This window comes from Solanum verrucosum, unplaced genomic scaffold (assembly GCF_900185275.1).
Source record: "Solanum verrucosum unplaced genomic scaffold, falcon-dt-bn FXZP01001111.1, whole genome shotgun sequence".
Lineage (NCBI taxonomy): Eukaryota > Viridiplantae > Streptophyta > Magnoliopsida > Solanales > Solanaceae > Solanum > Solanum verrucosum.
Window position 1 is genome coordinate 280,833 of NW_026019640.1, and position 16,929 is coordinate 297,761.

The following is a 16,929-nucleotide window of genomic DNA, read 5'->3' on the forward strand; positions in this document are numbered from 1 at the left end:
GCATCAATATGGATCCAATAATCTATTGGGTGTACATTCAAAAGATGGATAAAAGTGCTTCTTACCCTTATTTTTATGTAAAGGATCTAGTAGGTTGGGTAGCTTTTGCTATCTTCTTTTCCAATTGGATTTTTTATACTCCTAATGTGATCAACTCATTCTGGGGTTAACCTTTTAAATCAACTAATTTCAGAGTTAATGTCACACCCCAAATCCGGATGTGATGGCACGTGTCCATTTCCCACCGGACACGTCGGCCTAACCCAACCACAACGATAGAGAAGTAGAAATACGAGAATAAAAGATAATAAATAAGCGGAAGACTTTAATTGAGACAAAACACTACCCAGAATTTGGTTGTCACATGTACAAACCTCTAAATACAAAATTCGAATAAAAATATACAAGTCTCAGAGTATAGTTCTTGAATAGAACAAAACTGAAAGTAAAGATAACTCAAGGGCACGTCAGGAATGAACCGCTACCTCTCGAGTATGTCCCGAAGCTCAATCTGCTAAAGAAAATACGAAGCCAAATCTGAGAGAGCTGTCAACCTACACAATTCTGTAGAAGCAAGGGTGAGTACCGAAAACCACAGGTACTCACAAGTAACTCTAAACTAAGGAAAACTAACAGCTACAAACAACTCCTTTCAATCCCAACCGAACCACCGAAACTTCAATCTAGCAGCAAACCAACCAACCTATACTAAACAGATCATATTCAACAGCCAGAACCAACAGTATATCCTCATCAACCTCAGATCAACAAATAAGAGCAAGTAGATCAAATTCCACATAAGAAGGGTAAACCGATACAATCCACACATCACAGACAAAGATAAGGAAAATGTGATGCAAAATGCAATAATGATGTCATGTAGTCGTGATGCATGTCTGTCCTACGATACACATCTGTTGACGTAATCACTCCGCGCTGAATACTCAAAACAGAACCCATGGAGGTCACACATGGACCAAGTATCACCGCCGGAACCAGATCCCATCGGCATCCAAATCGCTAGCCGGAGCTAGTCCATCTCATATATCTATAGCCGGAGCAAGTCTCAACTGTGTCTCATATCCATCCATCCTCATATCAGTGTCTCAGAACTCATGCAACAGATAGTTCACACATGGGATGAATAATGAATATGCGCATGTCATCAATCACAATCATATCACGATCACATCACAGTATTACACATCACTTGTCTCAATCACCACCATATCACGACGACATCATAGTATTACACATCACATGTCTCAATCACAACCATATCACGACCACATCATAACACATTTTGCTCGTTTTATTCCCCATATTTCATTTACAACAAATTTCAATCAACAAATAAAACCCATCCACAATCCCCATTACTCCCCAACACAATTAGGAATGTAGTCGTGCGTAGTCTAAGAGTTTTACAAAGTTTGGAAGCCACTAGCCTTAAAACGAACTCCAAAATTTACTTGACTTGAGCCTTTCCTTTCTGAGTAGAATCCGGATCACGATAATCTATTCAAACAATTATTCACAATAACAATTCGAGTCCAATGACACCAAAATAAAAAAAAATAGGGAAAAAGGGCAAAACGATCCAAAAGTCACATACCGGAAAACGATACCCAAATTTGGAAATTTTTGATGTAAAATGATCCTTAAAGTATTTGGAAGCTAATGGTGAAAACCAATTTGAAAATGGAGTTGAAATCAATTCACAAACTAAATTTGAAGAAAAATCCACGTTCTTAAAGAAGCCTAAAATATTCAGATCTGAAACCCCGACTCAAAAATGAAATATCTCTTGAAAAACATCTTACCCATGCTTAGATAAGTTCAAATTTGAAATTTCATCAAAAACGAAGTTGAGATCGACCTTGAAATTCTCAATTTATGAAACTTTAACTTTACCGGGAAATTCCAAATTGTACGCGGTTAATATGATGAAAATAATCGATGAATCAATAATTTTATGTTAAAATCAGTTTACCCATAACATAAGGATCGTAAATATAGCTTTTTCATCAAAAAGGGAGTCAAAATCGATAAAACCCCAATTTTTCCCAAGAGGTTTACGGATAGGGGAAAAAAATCAGATAAATAAATTATGAGAAAATGTCGAATTGAAGATTGAATATTAACCCTCATATTAATTCAAGAATAAACCCGTAAGAATCACTCCATTCCGATCTCTAGAACTCCCGATATGCTCAAAATACCAAATGAACACAGTCTGAGATTTTTATAACAGTACATGGCTGTTATGCACCAGAAAAACAGCAGTTAATTTTTCACTAAAAAGGCCGTAATTTCCTCATACAATAGTGAAATGACCCAATTCTTTTTTGTAAATGTCTTAAATAATGATACGGACTTTCCCGTTCAATCGGAGCTCAATTTCATGCTCGTTTGCCCAGTCAAATATCATTTCTACTCGGTAAACAATTATTTCTTATTTGCGATAAAAGTCCAATCTCGGGTTAACAAAAATGCACCAAAATTTGCAGATAAGTCCTATAATTCATGCTCAAAATTTCAGAACCTTCGGAAATTTTTTTTGACCTTTAAACTAATAATGAACCCTTTAGTTGTCACAATTTGCTGAAATAGTGTCAAAGCATCCAAGAAGCTTAAAAGCTCACCCAAAACTCATTTGGCACTTCCCGAACACAAACCAAATATGCTACTAGCTTGAAAATGACATTTCAGACTCAATGAAATCGTCGAAATTTGAATTGGAGGTCTCCTTGACCCGGTATCCGATAAGGCGTCAAGAAACTAACTTTAGGCTCAAAAACTCGAAACGCACTCGGGGACTCTAAAAATTCAACCAAGACTCATTCTAGACTTAGAATCACCCCCTGAATCCAACGGTACCCTCGAAATTCCATTTCGAGCACCGGAACCTCATTTGTTGACCAAAGTCAACTCTTGATCAAAATTTCACAATTTTAGCAACTTAGGACCTCAAATCTTCGTTTTAACTCCAAATTCGACTCCGTAAATTCTCATAGACCCGTTTCGACATTCTAAAACTGCTGGAATCGACAGAAATCCGATTCGAGTCTCGAAACTCCAAATGACTCGAAATAGCACTTTTAACCAAACTTTAACTCTTAAAAACTCAACTTTCCAAAAACTCAACTTTTAATCAATTTTCCTCCAAACTAACTTCGAAAATACAACAATTAGGACTCGGGGCAACTATCGGGAGGGGTAAAACGGTCATTTTATAAAAATTTCCAAAAATGACCTTTAGGGTCATTACATTATTCACCACTAAAAATCATGTTCGTCCTCGAACATAAAGTAGAATAAGGCAAAAAACACTCGACGCTATCAACCCCGAGGTGAAATTTCTGAACTCATTAATTACTACTCCAAACGAACCCATTCTTAAACCTTATCCCAAAGATCTATAAAAAGGATTCCCAAATCAATCTTAACAACTTAACCCTCAAAGGGTTATTTCAAACCACCGACTAACTCAAAGACTGAATCTGAATCTAAGATCTCAAAACCACAATATATTTACTATGACAAACCCTTAATCATGTAACCACAAGAGAAATTTCGGAATCAATAACCACAGAAAAATCAAGGATGAACCTAAATCAGTCACCAAGCTCTCACAACACACGAACCATCACCGACTCTAGAAAAAATTCCATTCTCATTACCACATTTCCATAAGTCTGAGTCATACTAATCTGATGCATATCCATCGAGCACCCATCTTGGAATAATCACGCTTATCTAACCCACAGATAGAAATGATCAAGTATCCAGCTGATGATCGACCCATCCAAGCATATAAAACCTCTAAGGATGCCACCAAAACACTGAAGTAGGATCCGTAATTGTAGACAACTCCAGCAACGGAAGAACTAGGCCCACGGGCCATCTAAGCATCGAACCATGCATACAGGGGCAAGATAAATACCAAAATAGCCAAAAACTGTAGCCACATACGGTAGCCTCTCTATACCTTTCCAAAAGCAAGATGACACTTGTAGAACTTCCAAAAACCTTCCACCACCCCAATACCACATCGAACCCACTATCTCTGCATCGGCCCACCCACACAAGTATTCTATTCTGCCAAGAGAGCATGAATCGGTCCATCCGATTCACCACTAGGCATCCACTCACAAAAGTAAAACCACGTCTGAACATAGACAGAGAATCATAATCCAAAACCATGTCTGAAATGAGGTAGGTGGTCACATAAGAATATACAAAACCGAAATTGAACAATCCAAGATATCCCTTCCACGATGTCCATAACACACCTTCCCATTAGTCTGACTTAACAATCAGCCAGTCTGACCTCATAACAATCATAGACATACTCAATTTATCCATTTTCTCATACTCTTGACAATAATCCATTAAAGCCAACAATATCAATACTACCAGAACATCATATTCACACCGGCCAGTTACTTTACCCTCAGACGGCTACTAGTATCCAGTCATTCTTAGAAACACATCGTTGCTTCCAAAATTTTGAATTATGGTCCTTCCTCCTTCCATTGAAACATTCCACGATCGATATGGGTCTCACCCAATCGCTAATAATCCAAGTTCTAAATGTCATAGTACCTTTTCATTAAGATAGAACTATTGAATCACGACCAGTATCGATTACACGCGATCATTTACTTACCCAGCTTCAACTATTATTCAAACCATCATATATCTCATGCCGAAACTTGAAGCAGTTCTTGGTCACTCCAATAATTCTGTATACTATGAGCACACAACCTCTATTTACCATCAAGGATCTATGTAACCCGTTACTACAGTTTGGATAATTCCATAAATAGAGTTATCAACCCAGTTCAAAATCCTCAATAACCATGTAGAGCTATAAGTCCTTCCGGTTGGACACTCGTAAGCCACCTACCATAAGCTGAACAATTCAAACCAATTCAAAAACTGCAGAATTCCTCATACATCAACGTTTACCACCAACACCAATACCAAGTATTCAGAAAGTAGCTGATAACACATCATACATTTGTGTTGAACCAGTCCACCTTGCATTGTCATATCTAACATAAAAGCAGAAATTTACACAATCCTTAACTTCAAACTAAGGATCTACACGTGATGTCTTATTCCTTCACATCTCTTAACTTATATCCATTGCGCAAGACTCTTGTTCTTCCCGTAAATCATTTATCATTATAGTTTCTTGGCCAAACATCCACCGCATATTACCTTTTACCTTAAGTCAAACTTCTCAAATGAAACTTCATCGAACTCTTCTACAATCACAAGTATTTAACTCCTACAACTGAAATCATGCAAAAGTCCTTCCAATGGCTAAAAAGTTGATACAACCAATCATCTCTTACCTTGCCAACCCACATCTTGACAAAACCAACCCGATTCCTTTTTAATCGTACCTTCTCGCTAAAATCCTTAATTGCCTTTACACGAGTATACTTATTAAAAATTTCTTCATCCATGGCTTATTGTTGCCCATATCTTTTGACTCATCATGAAGTCATTAGTTCCCAATATAATCATGACCACCCAAGGGTCGTACCTTGTCCTAGAAACAAGACAGGATCGATTCACTCGACCCACCACTATAACTTTCCTTATAATTAATGCTTAACTCAACCGTTCATAATAGCAACCACTTGATTTCTCAATCGAGAATGCAACATCAACCTTCTGACCCGATTAGGTGAAACAGCTGACAACCCAGATTTCTCTGTTTCCATATATCACTAGTATCACATCATGAACAACCGCTAAATCCACCACTAGAAGACATCAGATCCATTGAGAAGGTCGTACTCAAACAACCTGTTCATTTACACTCATTAAATAGTTGCAAAACATTACCAAAGCACTTCAGTCTCCGGCCGAAAATGATATGCACAATTTCGTAAGCCCGATCGATGGCTGAAGCAACATAGCCCATAACCCTAACCAAGATAACACGAGTACCGTCGTAGTCGCCGTACAATGACCCTGTAATGATATACACCCACACTATAAAACCACCGTAGAACTTCAGATTTTGGTTGGTGCAACTTCATCATCATAATATACTACGCAATCCATTCCCTTATGACAAACTTCACAAACTGTAGTTTCCAAAGTCGCAGCACTCTCAACATAGTCATTCTCTTACTTACACCATTCTTCATTGTCTAGCCCCTTCCGTCGTATAAGTCACACAAGCACTATTCTCGTTGTTGAATAAATGACCGGAGAAATAAGACGTTCCTGAAGTCTTTTAATAAATGTTCATCTTCCAATACCATAAACTCAAAACACATCCCTTGGCCACAACCTTACACACTCGTCTCGAAGAGAATTCCATGTCTGACCACACTTCCTTTCCACAAGCCTATCACCTCCGCATCAAAACTAGATCTAACACTAAAATCACGCGATGACACCTAAACTCGCACCCACACAAGACCAACCACGAGTCATTACAATGAGAGAGAGAACAGAGTGAAGTGATAAGAATTAGATCAGACCAAGGACGCACGATAAAGAATCAAGTAATAAAGATCTTTCCTAAAAGTCACCATAGCCTCTCGAAAATAAGTACAGACGTCTCCGTACCGATCCTCGAGACGCTACTTAGACTTGGCTTGTACACGTGAGACCTATGAACCTGGGGCTCTGATACCATTTTGTCACACCCCAAATCTGGATGTGATGGCACGTGTCCATTTCCCACCGGACACGTCAGCCTAATCCAACCACAACGATAAAGAAGTAGAAATACGAGAATAAAAGATAATAAATAAGCGGAAGACTTTAATTGAGACTCAACACTACCCAAAATTTGGTTGTCACATGTACAAACCTCTAAATACAGAATTCGAATAAAAAAATACAAGTCTCAGAGTATAGTTCTCGAATAGAACAAAACTGAAAGTAAAGATAACTCAAGGGCACGTCTGGAATGAACCGCTACCTCTCGAGTATGTTCTGAAGCTCAATCTGCTAAAGAAAATACGAAGCCAAATCTGAGAGAGCTGTCAACCTACACAATTCTGTAGAAGAAAGGGTGAGTACCGAAAACCACAGGTACTCGCAAGTAACTCTAAACTAAGCAACACTAGCAGCTACAAACAACTCCTTTCAATCCCAATCGAACCACCGACACTTCAATCTAGCAGCAAACCAACCAACTTATACTAAACAGATCATATTCAACAGCCAGAACCAACAGTATATCCTCATCAACCTCTGATCAACAAATAAGAGCAAGTAGATCAAATTCCACATAAGAAGGGTAAACAGATACAATCCACACATCACAGACAAAGATAAGGAAAATGCGATGCAAAATGCAATAATAATGTCATGTAGTCGTAATGCATGTATGTCCTACGATACACATCTGTTGACGTAATCAGTCCGCGCTAAATACTCAAATCAGAACCCATGGGGGTCACACATGGACCAAGTATCACCGCCGGAACCAAATCCCATCGGCATCCAAATCGCTAGCCGGAGTTAGTCCATCTCATATATCTCTAGCCGGAGCTAGTCTCAACTGTGTCTCATAGCCATCCATCCTCATATCAGTGTCTCAGAACTCATGCAACAGATAGTTCACACATGGGATGAATAATGAATATGCACATGTCATCAATCACAATCATATCACGATCACATCATAGTATTACACATCACTTGTCTCAATCACAACCATATCACGACCACATCATAACACATTTTGCTCGATTTATTCCCATCTTTCATTTACAACAAATTTCAATCAACAAATAAAACAAATCCTCAATCCCCATTACTCCCCAACACAATTAGGAAAGTAGTCATGCGTAGTCTAAGAGTTTTACAAAGTTTGAAAGCCAGTAGCCTTAAAACGAACTCCAAAAGTTACTTGACTTGAACCTTTCTTTTCTGAGTAGAATCCGGATCACGATAATCTATTCAAACAATTATTAACAATCACAATTCGAGTCCAATGACACCAAAATCAAGAAATTTAGGGAAAAAGGGCAAAACGGTCCAAAAGTCTTATACCAAAAAACGATACCCAAATCTGGAAATTTTTTATGTAAAATGATCCTTAAAGTATTTGGAAGCTAATGGTGAAAACCAATTTGAAAATGGAGTTGAAATCAATTCACAAACTCAATTTGAAGAAAAATCCACGTTCTTAAAGAAACCTAAAATATTCGGATCCGAAACCCCGACTCGAAAATGAAATATCTCTTGAAAAACATTTTACCCATGCTTAGATAAGTTCAAATATGAAATTTCATCAAAAACGAAGTTGAGATCGACCTTGAAATTCTCAATTTATCAAACTTTAACTTTACCGGGAAAGTCCAAATTGTACGCGGTTAATATGATGAAAATAATCGATGAATCAATAATTTTATGTTAAAATCAGTTTACCCATAACATAAGGATCATAAATATACCTTTTTCATAAAAAAAAGGAGTCCAAATCGATAAAACCCCAACTTTTCCCAAGAGGTTTACGGATAGGGAAAAAAAACCAGATAAAGAAATTATGAGAAAATGTCGAATTGAAGATTGAATACTAACCCTCATATTAATTCAAGAAGAAAACCGTAAGAATCACTCCATTCCGATCTCTAGAACTCTCGATATGCTCAAAATACCAAATGAACACAGTCTAAGATTTTTATAACAGTACATGGTTGTTATGCACCAGAAAAATAGCAGTTAATTTTTCACTAAAAAGGCCGTAATTTCTTCATACGATAGTGAAATGACCCGATTCTTTTTTGTAAATGTCTTAAATAATGATACGGACCTGTTCGTTCAATCGGAGCTCAATTTCATGCTCGTTTGCCCAGTCAAATATCATTTCTACTCGGTAAACAATTATTTCTTATTTGCGATAAAAGTCCAATCTCGGGTTAACAAAAATGCACCAAAATTTGCAGATAAGTCCTATAATTCATGCTCAAAATTTCAGAACCTTCGGAAATTTTTTTTGACCTTTAAACTAATAATGAACCCTTTAGTTGTCACAATTTGCTGAATTAGTGTCAAAGCATCCAAGAAGTTTAAAAGCTCACCCAAAACTCATTTGGCACTTCCCGAACACAAACCAAATATGCTACTAGCTTGAAAATGACATTTCAGACTCAATGAAATCGTCGAAATTTGAATTGGAGGTCTCCTTGACCCGGTATCCGATAAGGCGTCAAGAAACTAACTTTAGGCTCAAAAACTCGAAACGCACTCGGGGACTCTAAAAATTCAACCAAGACTCATTCTAGACTTAGAATCACCCCCTGAATCCAACGGTACCCTCGAAATTCCATTTCGAGCACCGGAACCTCATTTGTTGACCAAAGTCAACTCTTGATCAAAATTTCACAATTTTAGCAACTTAGGACCTCAAATCTTCGTTTTAACTCCAAATTCGACTCCGTAAATTCTCATAGACCCGTTTCGACATTCTAAAACTGCTGGAATCGACAGAAATCCGATTCGAGTCTCGAAACTCCAAATGACTCGAAATAGCACTTTTAACCAAACTTTAACTCTTAAAAACTCAACTTTCCAAAAACTCAACTTTTCATCAATTTTTTTCTCCAAACCAACTACGAAAATACAACAATTAGGACTCGGGGCAACTATCGGGAGGGGTAAAACGGTCATTTTATGAAAATTTCCAAAAATGACCTTTAGGGTCATTACAGTTAACCTATCGATAAACTCATTTCGGGGATTAACCTGTCGATCAACACATTTGGGATTAACCTATTGATCAACTATATGTTGAGCTTCTAGTTAAAAACTAAAGCCCTACCTTATAGAACGAAATTTCGCATTTTGCAATAACTTGGCCTTTTTCTTCACTTCAGCTTTGAGATGATTTTGTCCACCGGGGACCACTCAATGAGCATCTTTGGGCGGTGCTTTCTCGATCAAGTATTTGACTTATTCAGAACGATGGTGAACCAAGACATGAATAAGTGCAATGCAAAAGAACGCCTTCTTTCTGGAGGCCTCATGTAGTGGAAGATGAACAATCGCTAAGGAATAGCTTGAATAATAGGAAGTGAAGTAATACTTGGCCAATTCCCCGTATTCATTGAAGACTTCGCATACCCCTGCTAATTCTTTTTCTAATACAATACTAAGGCCGCATATCTGTACTCATTAGTAGGAAAAACCCTTCACTTCAAAACAATCAATCAGACTGGTGTCATCCTGCGCTTCTTCTGACTATTGAAGTGGAAGTTCAACTTTGAACTTATTTTCCAGCATTCCTTTCAATTCTTTCAACCAATTTGGCACCTTTAGCCTTTTCAAAACTTATTAAATATATAATTTACTCTATTTCTCTCTCTCTCTCTCTCTCTCTCTCTCTATATATATATATATATATATATATATATATATATATTATATATATATATATAAAGTGCATGCATATAAAATTAAATTAATTAACTATCGGATTTTGAAAGTCATTTCTTACAATTGAGATGGAAGAATAAAATTTACATTTTTGACACCTTTTAAAAGTATTTAACAATACTATAAGTTCATTGTATTTTTAAAAAATATATAAATTTAATCCTATCATAAATGAAATATTTATTAATAATTATATTTATCAGTATGTACGACATAAAATTTGAAGAGAAAACAAAAAAAATTAAGCTTTACTTTTAATAAATAAATGAAAATTTAAAATATTAAATGTTAAGTTATAATAACATTAAATAATATTATAAAAATAATATTTTAAGTCAGTAACCGAACCTATATTGAGATAGAAATTGAATGTTAGGATAATTATTGCTTGTTTATAATAAATGTTTGAATTTGTTTATTTTATCTTTGACCCATTTAATGTAATTTTGGTAACTAATATCTAATGAAAAACAAATCTCATATGTTAGATTAGTTATTTGATGGACGATCAAGATTAAATCACAGCTTCTATAAATTGGTTCATCCCACTCCACTCACTAGGGTTATCATATAATTCTCTAGAAACTTTTCGGCCGCTGACAGTTGTGATAACATAAGGTTAGAACAAGGAGGTACTGTAAAAATGTCTTCAGGTATGTTTCTATAACATCTCTCTATAAATCATCTTGTTTCAAATTGTAACGTGCATTAAGTTATGTTTACAATAAATATTTTATGGTAAGATATTATATATGTGAATATTTATTAATCGGGACTATACAACAACTCTTGACCAAAATCCTAACTTCCAAATTTGGACCAAACCCTGACAGCAAACATAGAAACAAACTTTTGAATCAAAATACTACCTCGACAACTGACTTGGGACCCGTCTTTTGAATTGGAATACGACCCAGATACCAAACCTCGACGACTAATTTGATATTCAACACCAGCTCCTGAATTAGGCTCAAATTCTGAATCATGACCTAGCCTTGGAGCCCACTCCTACACTATAACCCAAGACCCAAATTGAGACCCAATTTTTGTACTGGTATATAAATTTTAAACCATGACCTGACTCCAACACCTATTCGGGACCCGATTTAGAACCTAGTTTCTGAATCGGAATCTGCCCTTGATACCCGACCTCAAAGACCGATTCATAATACCAATCTGGCACATTACTTGGGATCTGACCTTGGCTCTTGACCAAAAACCATATTCTAACACCCGACTGAAATCACTACCCAAACACCCAACCCAAAATTCGATCTGGAATGCTTACCTAGGATTTTTGACACCCAAATCGAGAATCGACCCCAAGCTAATTCGAAAATCGAGAGTTGGGTCTCCAATCAAAGTCGTAAGTTTAGTCCTGAATTAAGAATCATGAGCCGGATTCCAAATAAGTATCAGGAATCGATCATCGGGATTTGATTTAGGGTGGGAAGTTGAGGTGTGAGATTGAAAAAGAGTTTTTGAAAAATGTTTTCCTTATTATTTTTGGAGGTAAGTCATTTTCCATAATTTTGAGGAAATTAAATTTATTTGGAAAACATTTAAGTCAACCGAACATGAAAAATTTGAAATCACTTTCCAGAAAATGTTTTCCTTCGTACTAAACACAACTTATGTCTTTATCTTATTTTTTTCTCCCTCTTTCAAATGATAGTTTATATAGGAGGGTGATAATAAAACACAATGGGTATATCATCTATATAAGTTTCTATTAAGATCTTTGTCTGATGTTTTATATCTTCTGATTTTTAGAAAATGGTGCTTTCTTCGCAGCTTCATATCCAAGTTCAAGACAATCATCTCTGCTTTTATCACGTGGGGAAAATAGGAATGTAAATTTTCCTCCTAAGTAGAGGATTTGTGTCACTACCACTTTCGAAAATTTTGAGCAAAGGAATCATCCTTCCATTGAAATCTTTCTTGATGAATGCCTCTTTGAGGTATTCAAACGTCTTCCCAATGGAAAAGAGAGAAGTGTATGTGCTTGTGTTTCCAAGCGCTGGCTTACACTTTTAAGCAGCATCCGCAAGGATAAGACTGCAGAATCTAATGGTATAGAAGGTGAGGGATATCTTGTCAGGTCCCTTGTTAGTAGGGAGGCCACAGATGTCAAACTTGCTACTATTGTCGTTGGAGCTGCAAATTATGGAGGTTTGGAAAAGCTATCTATTCGGGGAGACAATCTATGTCATGGTGTGAGTGATGGTGGTCTCAAGGCTATAGCTTGATGTTGCCCTACTCTGACAGATCTTTCCTTGTCGAATGTGTCTTTAGTTGGTGATGAAGGCTTATCTGAGATTGCTCATGGGTGTCATCTGTTAAAGAAGCTTTATCTTTTCCAGTGCCCAAAAATTACCGACAATTCTTTGTTGGACATTGCAAAGAACTGTACTCACCTGACCTTCTTGACCATAGGTTCTTGTTCAAAGATTGGGAATAAGTCTCCCAAAGTTATGGGTCAATATTGTCCGAACCTGAAGCTCGTCGTATTGAAAAATTGTCCACTCATTGGGGATCGAGGAATTGAAGATCTCTTTTATTCAGCTGGTCATATTTTAACAGAAGTAGAGCTCCATGCACTACACATTAGCGGCATTTCTCTAAAAATTATTTCACAACATAGAAATGCACTGACAAGTCTAGCTATTGGTGAACTACGAAGAGTAATAGTGAGGGATTTTTGGGTCATCGGCATTGGTCAATGTATGCATAAGCTGAAGGCCTTTTCAATAAGTGCTTGAAATGGAGTCAATGATTTGGGTCTTCACGTTACCTATAAAGCTTGCCCAAATTTGAAGTTGTTTTGTGTCCGAAAAAGTATCGTTCTGTTAGATAATGGATTGGTTGCTTATGTCAAAGCTTTAGTATCACTTCATAACCTTCAGTTAGAGGAATGCCACTTGATTACCCAAGCTAGATTTTTTGGTATACTTTTGAACTGTGGTAAGAAATTGAAGACTATTTCCTTAGTGAAGTTCTTGGGTGTGAATGACTCAATCAATGCAGTTCCTTCGAAGGCTCCTTGTTGTAACTCAGTGGTGTCATTGAGTATTCATAACTGTCTTAGAATAGGTAATGCTACCATTGTTGTAATAGGTAGATTGTGTCACAAACTGACTCAGATAGAGCTGAGTAGGCTTATTTGTATAACTGACGAGGGGCTCTTCCCTCTTGTTAAGAATTGTGCAACTAATTTGGTGGTGGTGAATCTAAGCGGGTGTGTCAATATTACAGACATATCAGTTTCAGCCATAGTTAAGTTGAATGGGAGATCTTTGAAGTTTCTGCTCGTAGATGGCTACAGACATATTACTGATGCAACCTTAGTAGAAATTTGGAACTCTTGTTGGATGCTTAATGCACTCGATGTTTCCAAGTATGGAATCACCAATTCTGGGATTAAAACTTTGTTTAGTGCTATACAGCTTCATTTGTTGATCCTCTCACTATCTGGTTGCCCTTTGGTGTCAGACAATAACTTACCCTTCTTGCTCGATTTAGTTCAGAACCTTCAAGGTTTGAACATACAGCGCTGTCCCAACATCAACTTTATAACTGTTGATGCACTTGTAGAGATAAATCAAGGTTTTTATATACTTTCCTAACCAAGTGTTGTCTTGTATTTGGGTATTATCTAGACTATTCAGCTTCCGCTACAAGGAAATACATAGTTTTTCAACATTTTTTTGCTTTTCAAGCATACATGTGTTAATTTGCATTTTCTAAATTAGCATAAGATTTAATTGGTATCATTGTTTCTCATTATTGAGGAATAAAGATAAAATGCTAAGTTGGCTTCTCTACTTCAACATTCATCATATTCATTTTGTCTTTTCCAAATAAGTACCCAAGTGACAGCCACATACCATGCGAGGTTGTGTGGTTTAAGAGGAAAAGAGGAGAATTCCTATTTAAAATGTTCTTATTGCCAACAGAGTTCGCGCGCACACACTAATGTTTTCGCCTCTACTCTTCTCTCTAGCTGAGAGTTAAGTTCATTGAACTCTATTTATTTTGTTTCAATCATATATGTAACAACATTTCATTGAATATTCTAATCACATTTGAGGAAACAATTAAGTGAAAATTGCTCAAGGATCTTTCTGAGTAAATAAATAGGAGCATATCTATATCTTTTTTTGTACCTTACCATTTTTAGCATGTACCAATCATTTAAAGTTTCACATTTATATTTTATACAATTGATGACGCTTTACATGAACTCCTCATATTTTGAATGCATTCCCTGTGAGAAAGCATGTTATAGGTAAAGACAACTTTCTATGAATCCACCAACATAGTAAAATAACTCACACTTTAAAAACTGAACTCAGACTCTAATTCATTTGCTGTTTCAATAAAAATTCCTCTATTTGCACTAACATTTCAAGTTTAGTTTCATCTGATAGGTTTTTAAATTTATGCACTACATTTAAGTCTTCCACAAGTTCTCAACCTTCTTTAATGGTTTGCATACATTTTCCTCAACATTTTTACCTTCCTCAAGAAACAGAAGATCCAATTCATATCAATGTTTGATGGTGCTCACTCTTTTCTTAGTCCTCTTTGATCGTCGTATAGTGTAAACTATTTGTTGTGGTACTGTTCCTTTCTCGTAGGTATTGGCACTAAACTACTCATCCATGTTAGCTACTGTTAGTTCACTTTAGTTAGGATACTACATTTATTAGTCCAGTGATCTTTGTTTATTTATATTACGTTATTAGTGTTTGTTTAAGAGTCTTCGTATTCTCTATGTAATTCTATTTAAAAATCTTTTATGTTCATTAATAAAGTATCTTATTTCAGCACTTACTTAGTGTTTATATGGTATCAGGGCTCTATAAGCTCTAACGAGAATGATCATTTTTTTCTTTTGTGTGTCTCTCATGCTACTTAGAAAGATCAGCAACAATGACCCATCACAACGGCAATAACAATCCCAAAGTTGTTAATGCTGACAACACAACAAGTACCGCTATCATTATACAATTTAATCCTGCATCCCCAATTACACATCAAACTCAGTAGTGGCCACAACTTCACTACATGAAAAGCCCATTTCTCCATGCTTATGTATGGTTCTAACCTCTTTGGTCATCTCGATGGACCCACTCGCACGATCACCGTTGGCACAAACATATCATCTAATCTTGCTTTATTAACTTGGTTCCGTCAGGACCAGCTCATCCAGGATGCCTTCATGGCTTCTAACGAACCCACTATAGCCTCCACTGTTGTTACCGCCAACTCAGCTAAATCAGCTTGGGATGCTCCGCATACCACTTACATAAACTGATCCCAAACCCAAGTCTTTAGTTTGCATGATCAACTTGCCCGTGAAACTAAGGACTCTTTCTCTTTCACCAAATATATTCACACTATTCAGTCTCTTTATGATAAGTTAGCCACTGTTGGTTCTCCTACATCCAACCCTAAAATCAATGTCAAAATACTCAATGGTCTAGGCCCTGAGTTTTGAGAAATCTCTGTTGCAGTACGTGTACGTGATACAGCTACCTCCTATGAGAAATTGTTTGAAAAATTGCTAGACCATGAGCTCTTTATTCGTCACGAGGATGTTAAGAAACTGTCAAGCCCCATAATTGTCGTTGCCGCTAAATCCAACACCAATAATCACAACACTCGCAGGCAGAACAACAATTCTCAATAATGGCGCCATAATTCACATACAAACACTCCACCACAGTGATAGTCCAACTCACGTCCAAACTTTATTATTTGATGTCAACTCTGTAATAGGGTTGGCCACACCGCTAATGTATGCCGCTCAAAGTCTCACAATTACTTTGAAGCCAAAACCAACTATACTGCTGGATTTTTTACCGCCACCAACCCTTGGATAGTCGACTCAAGCGCCACCCATCACATCACAACGGAGCCACGCAACCTACAACCTAGCTAACTTGGGGAATTCTACTTTGAAAATAGGAGAATTTGGAAACTACATGGATGGAAGGAATCCATGGATGAAAACTATCATACCTCACGTACAAACGCTTATCTTCAATGGAGATATTGAGACCTTGACTTGAAACCCTAGATGAATCCTTCTTTTTCTTCAAGTTCTAGAGAGAGAATTATCTTGGGAATTCCTTTTTGGTAAGTTTGAAGAGAATGATTTCAATTGGGAAATTTGGGGGTAAAATGCTTATATAAGGGTCTTTAGACATAGGCAAAACAACGTAGTATAGGAATAAAATAATTAAGAAAATACCAACTACCCCTTAAAATAACTGCCAGCTCTCAACCTACGGCCACCAATTGACGGACCGTGGATTGACCGACGGTCCGTCCTGCACGGCCGCCGATGGTGGTCAGAAGCTAATTTTTGGGCCAATGAACCATGGACCATGGTCTGACCTATGGTCCATAGGTCTGGCCGTGGTCCTAAGCCTTTACAGATTTGGCAGGGTGGCCAGTCCACGGCCACACTACGGTCTGTGGTCCTACCCACGGGTCGTG

The 16,929-nt window shown here is 37.0% G+C and overlaps 1 pseudogene; it reads left to right on the forward strand.

Annotated features, from left to right (window-relative positions):
* Window positions 1–11,065: 11,065 nt before the first annotated feature.
* On the forward strand, window positions 11,066–16,117 carry LOC125824995 (EIN3-binding F-box protein 1-like; annotated as a pseudogene).
* The last annotated feature ends 812 nt before the right edge of the window (window positions 16,118–16,929 follow it).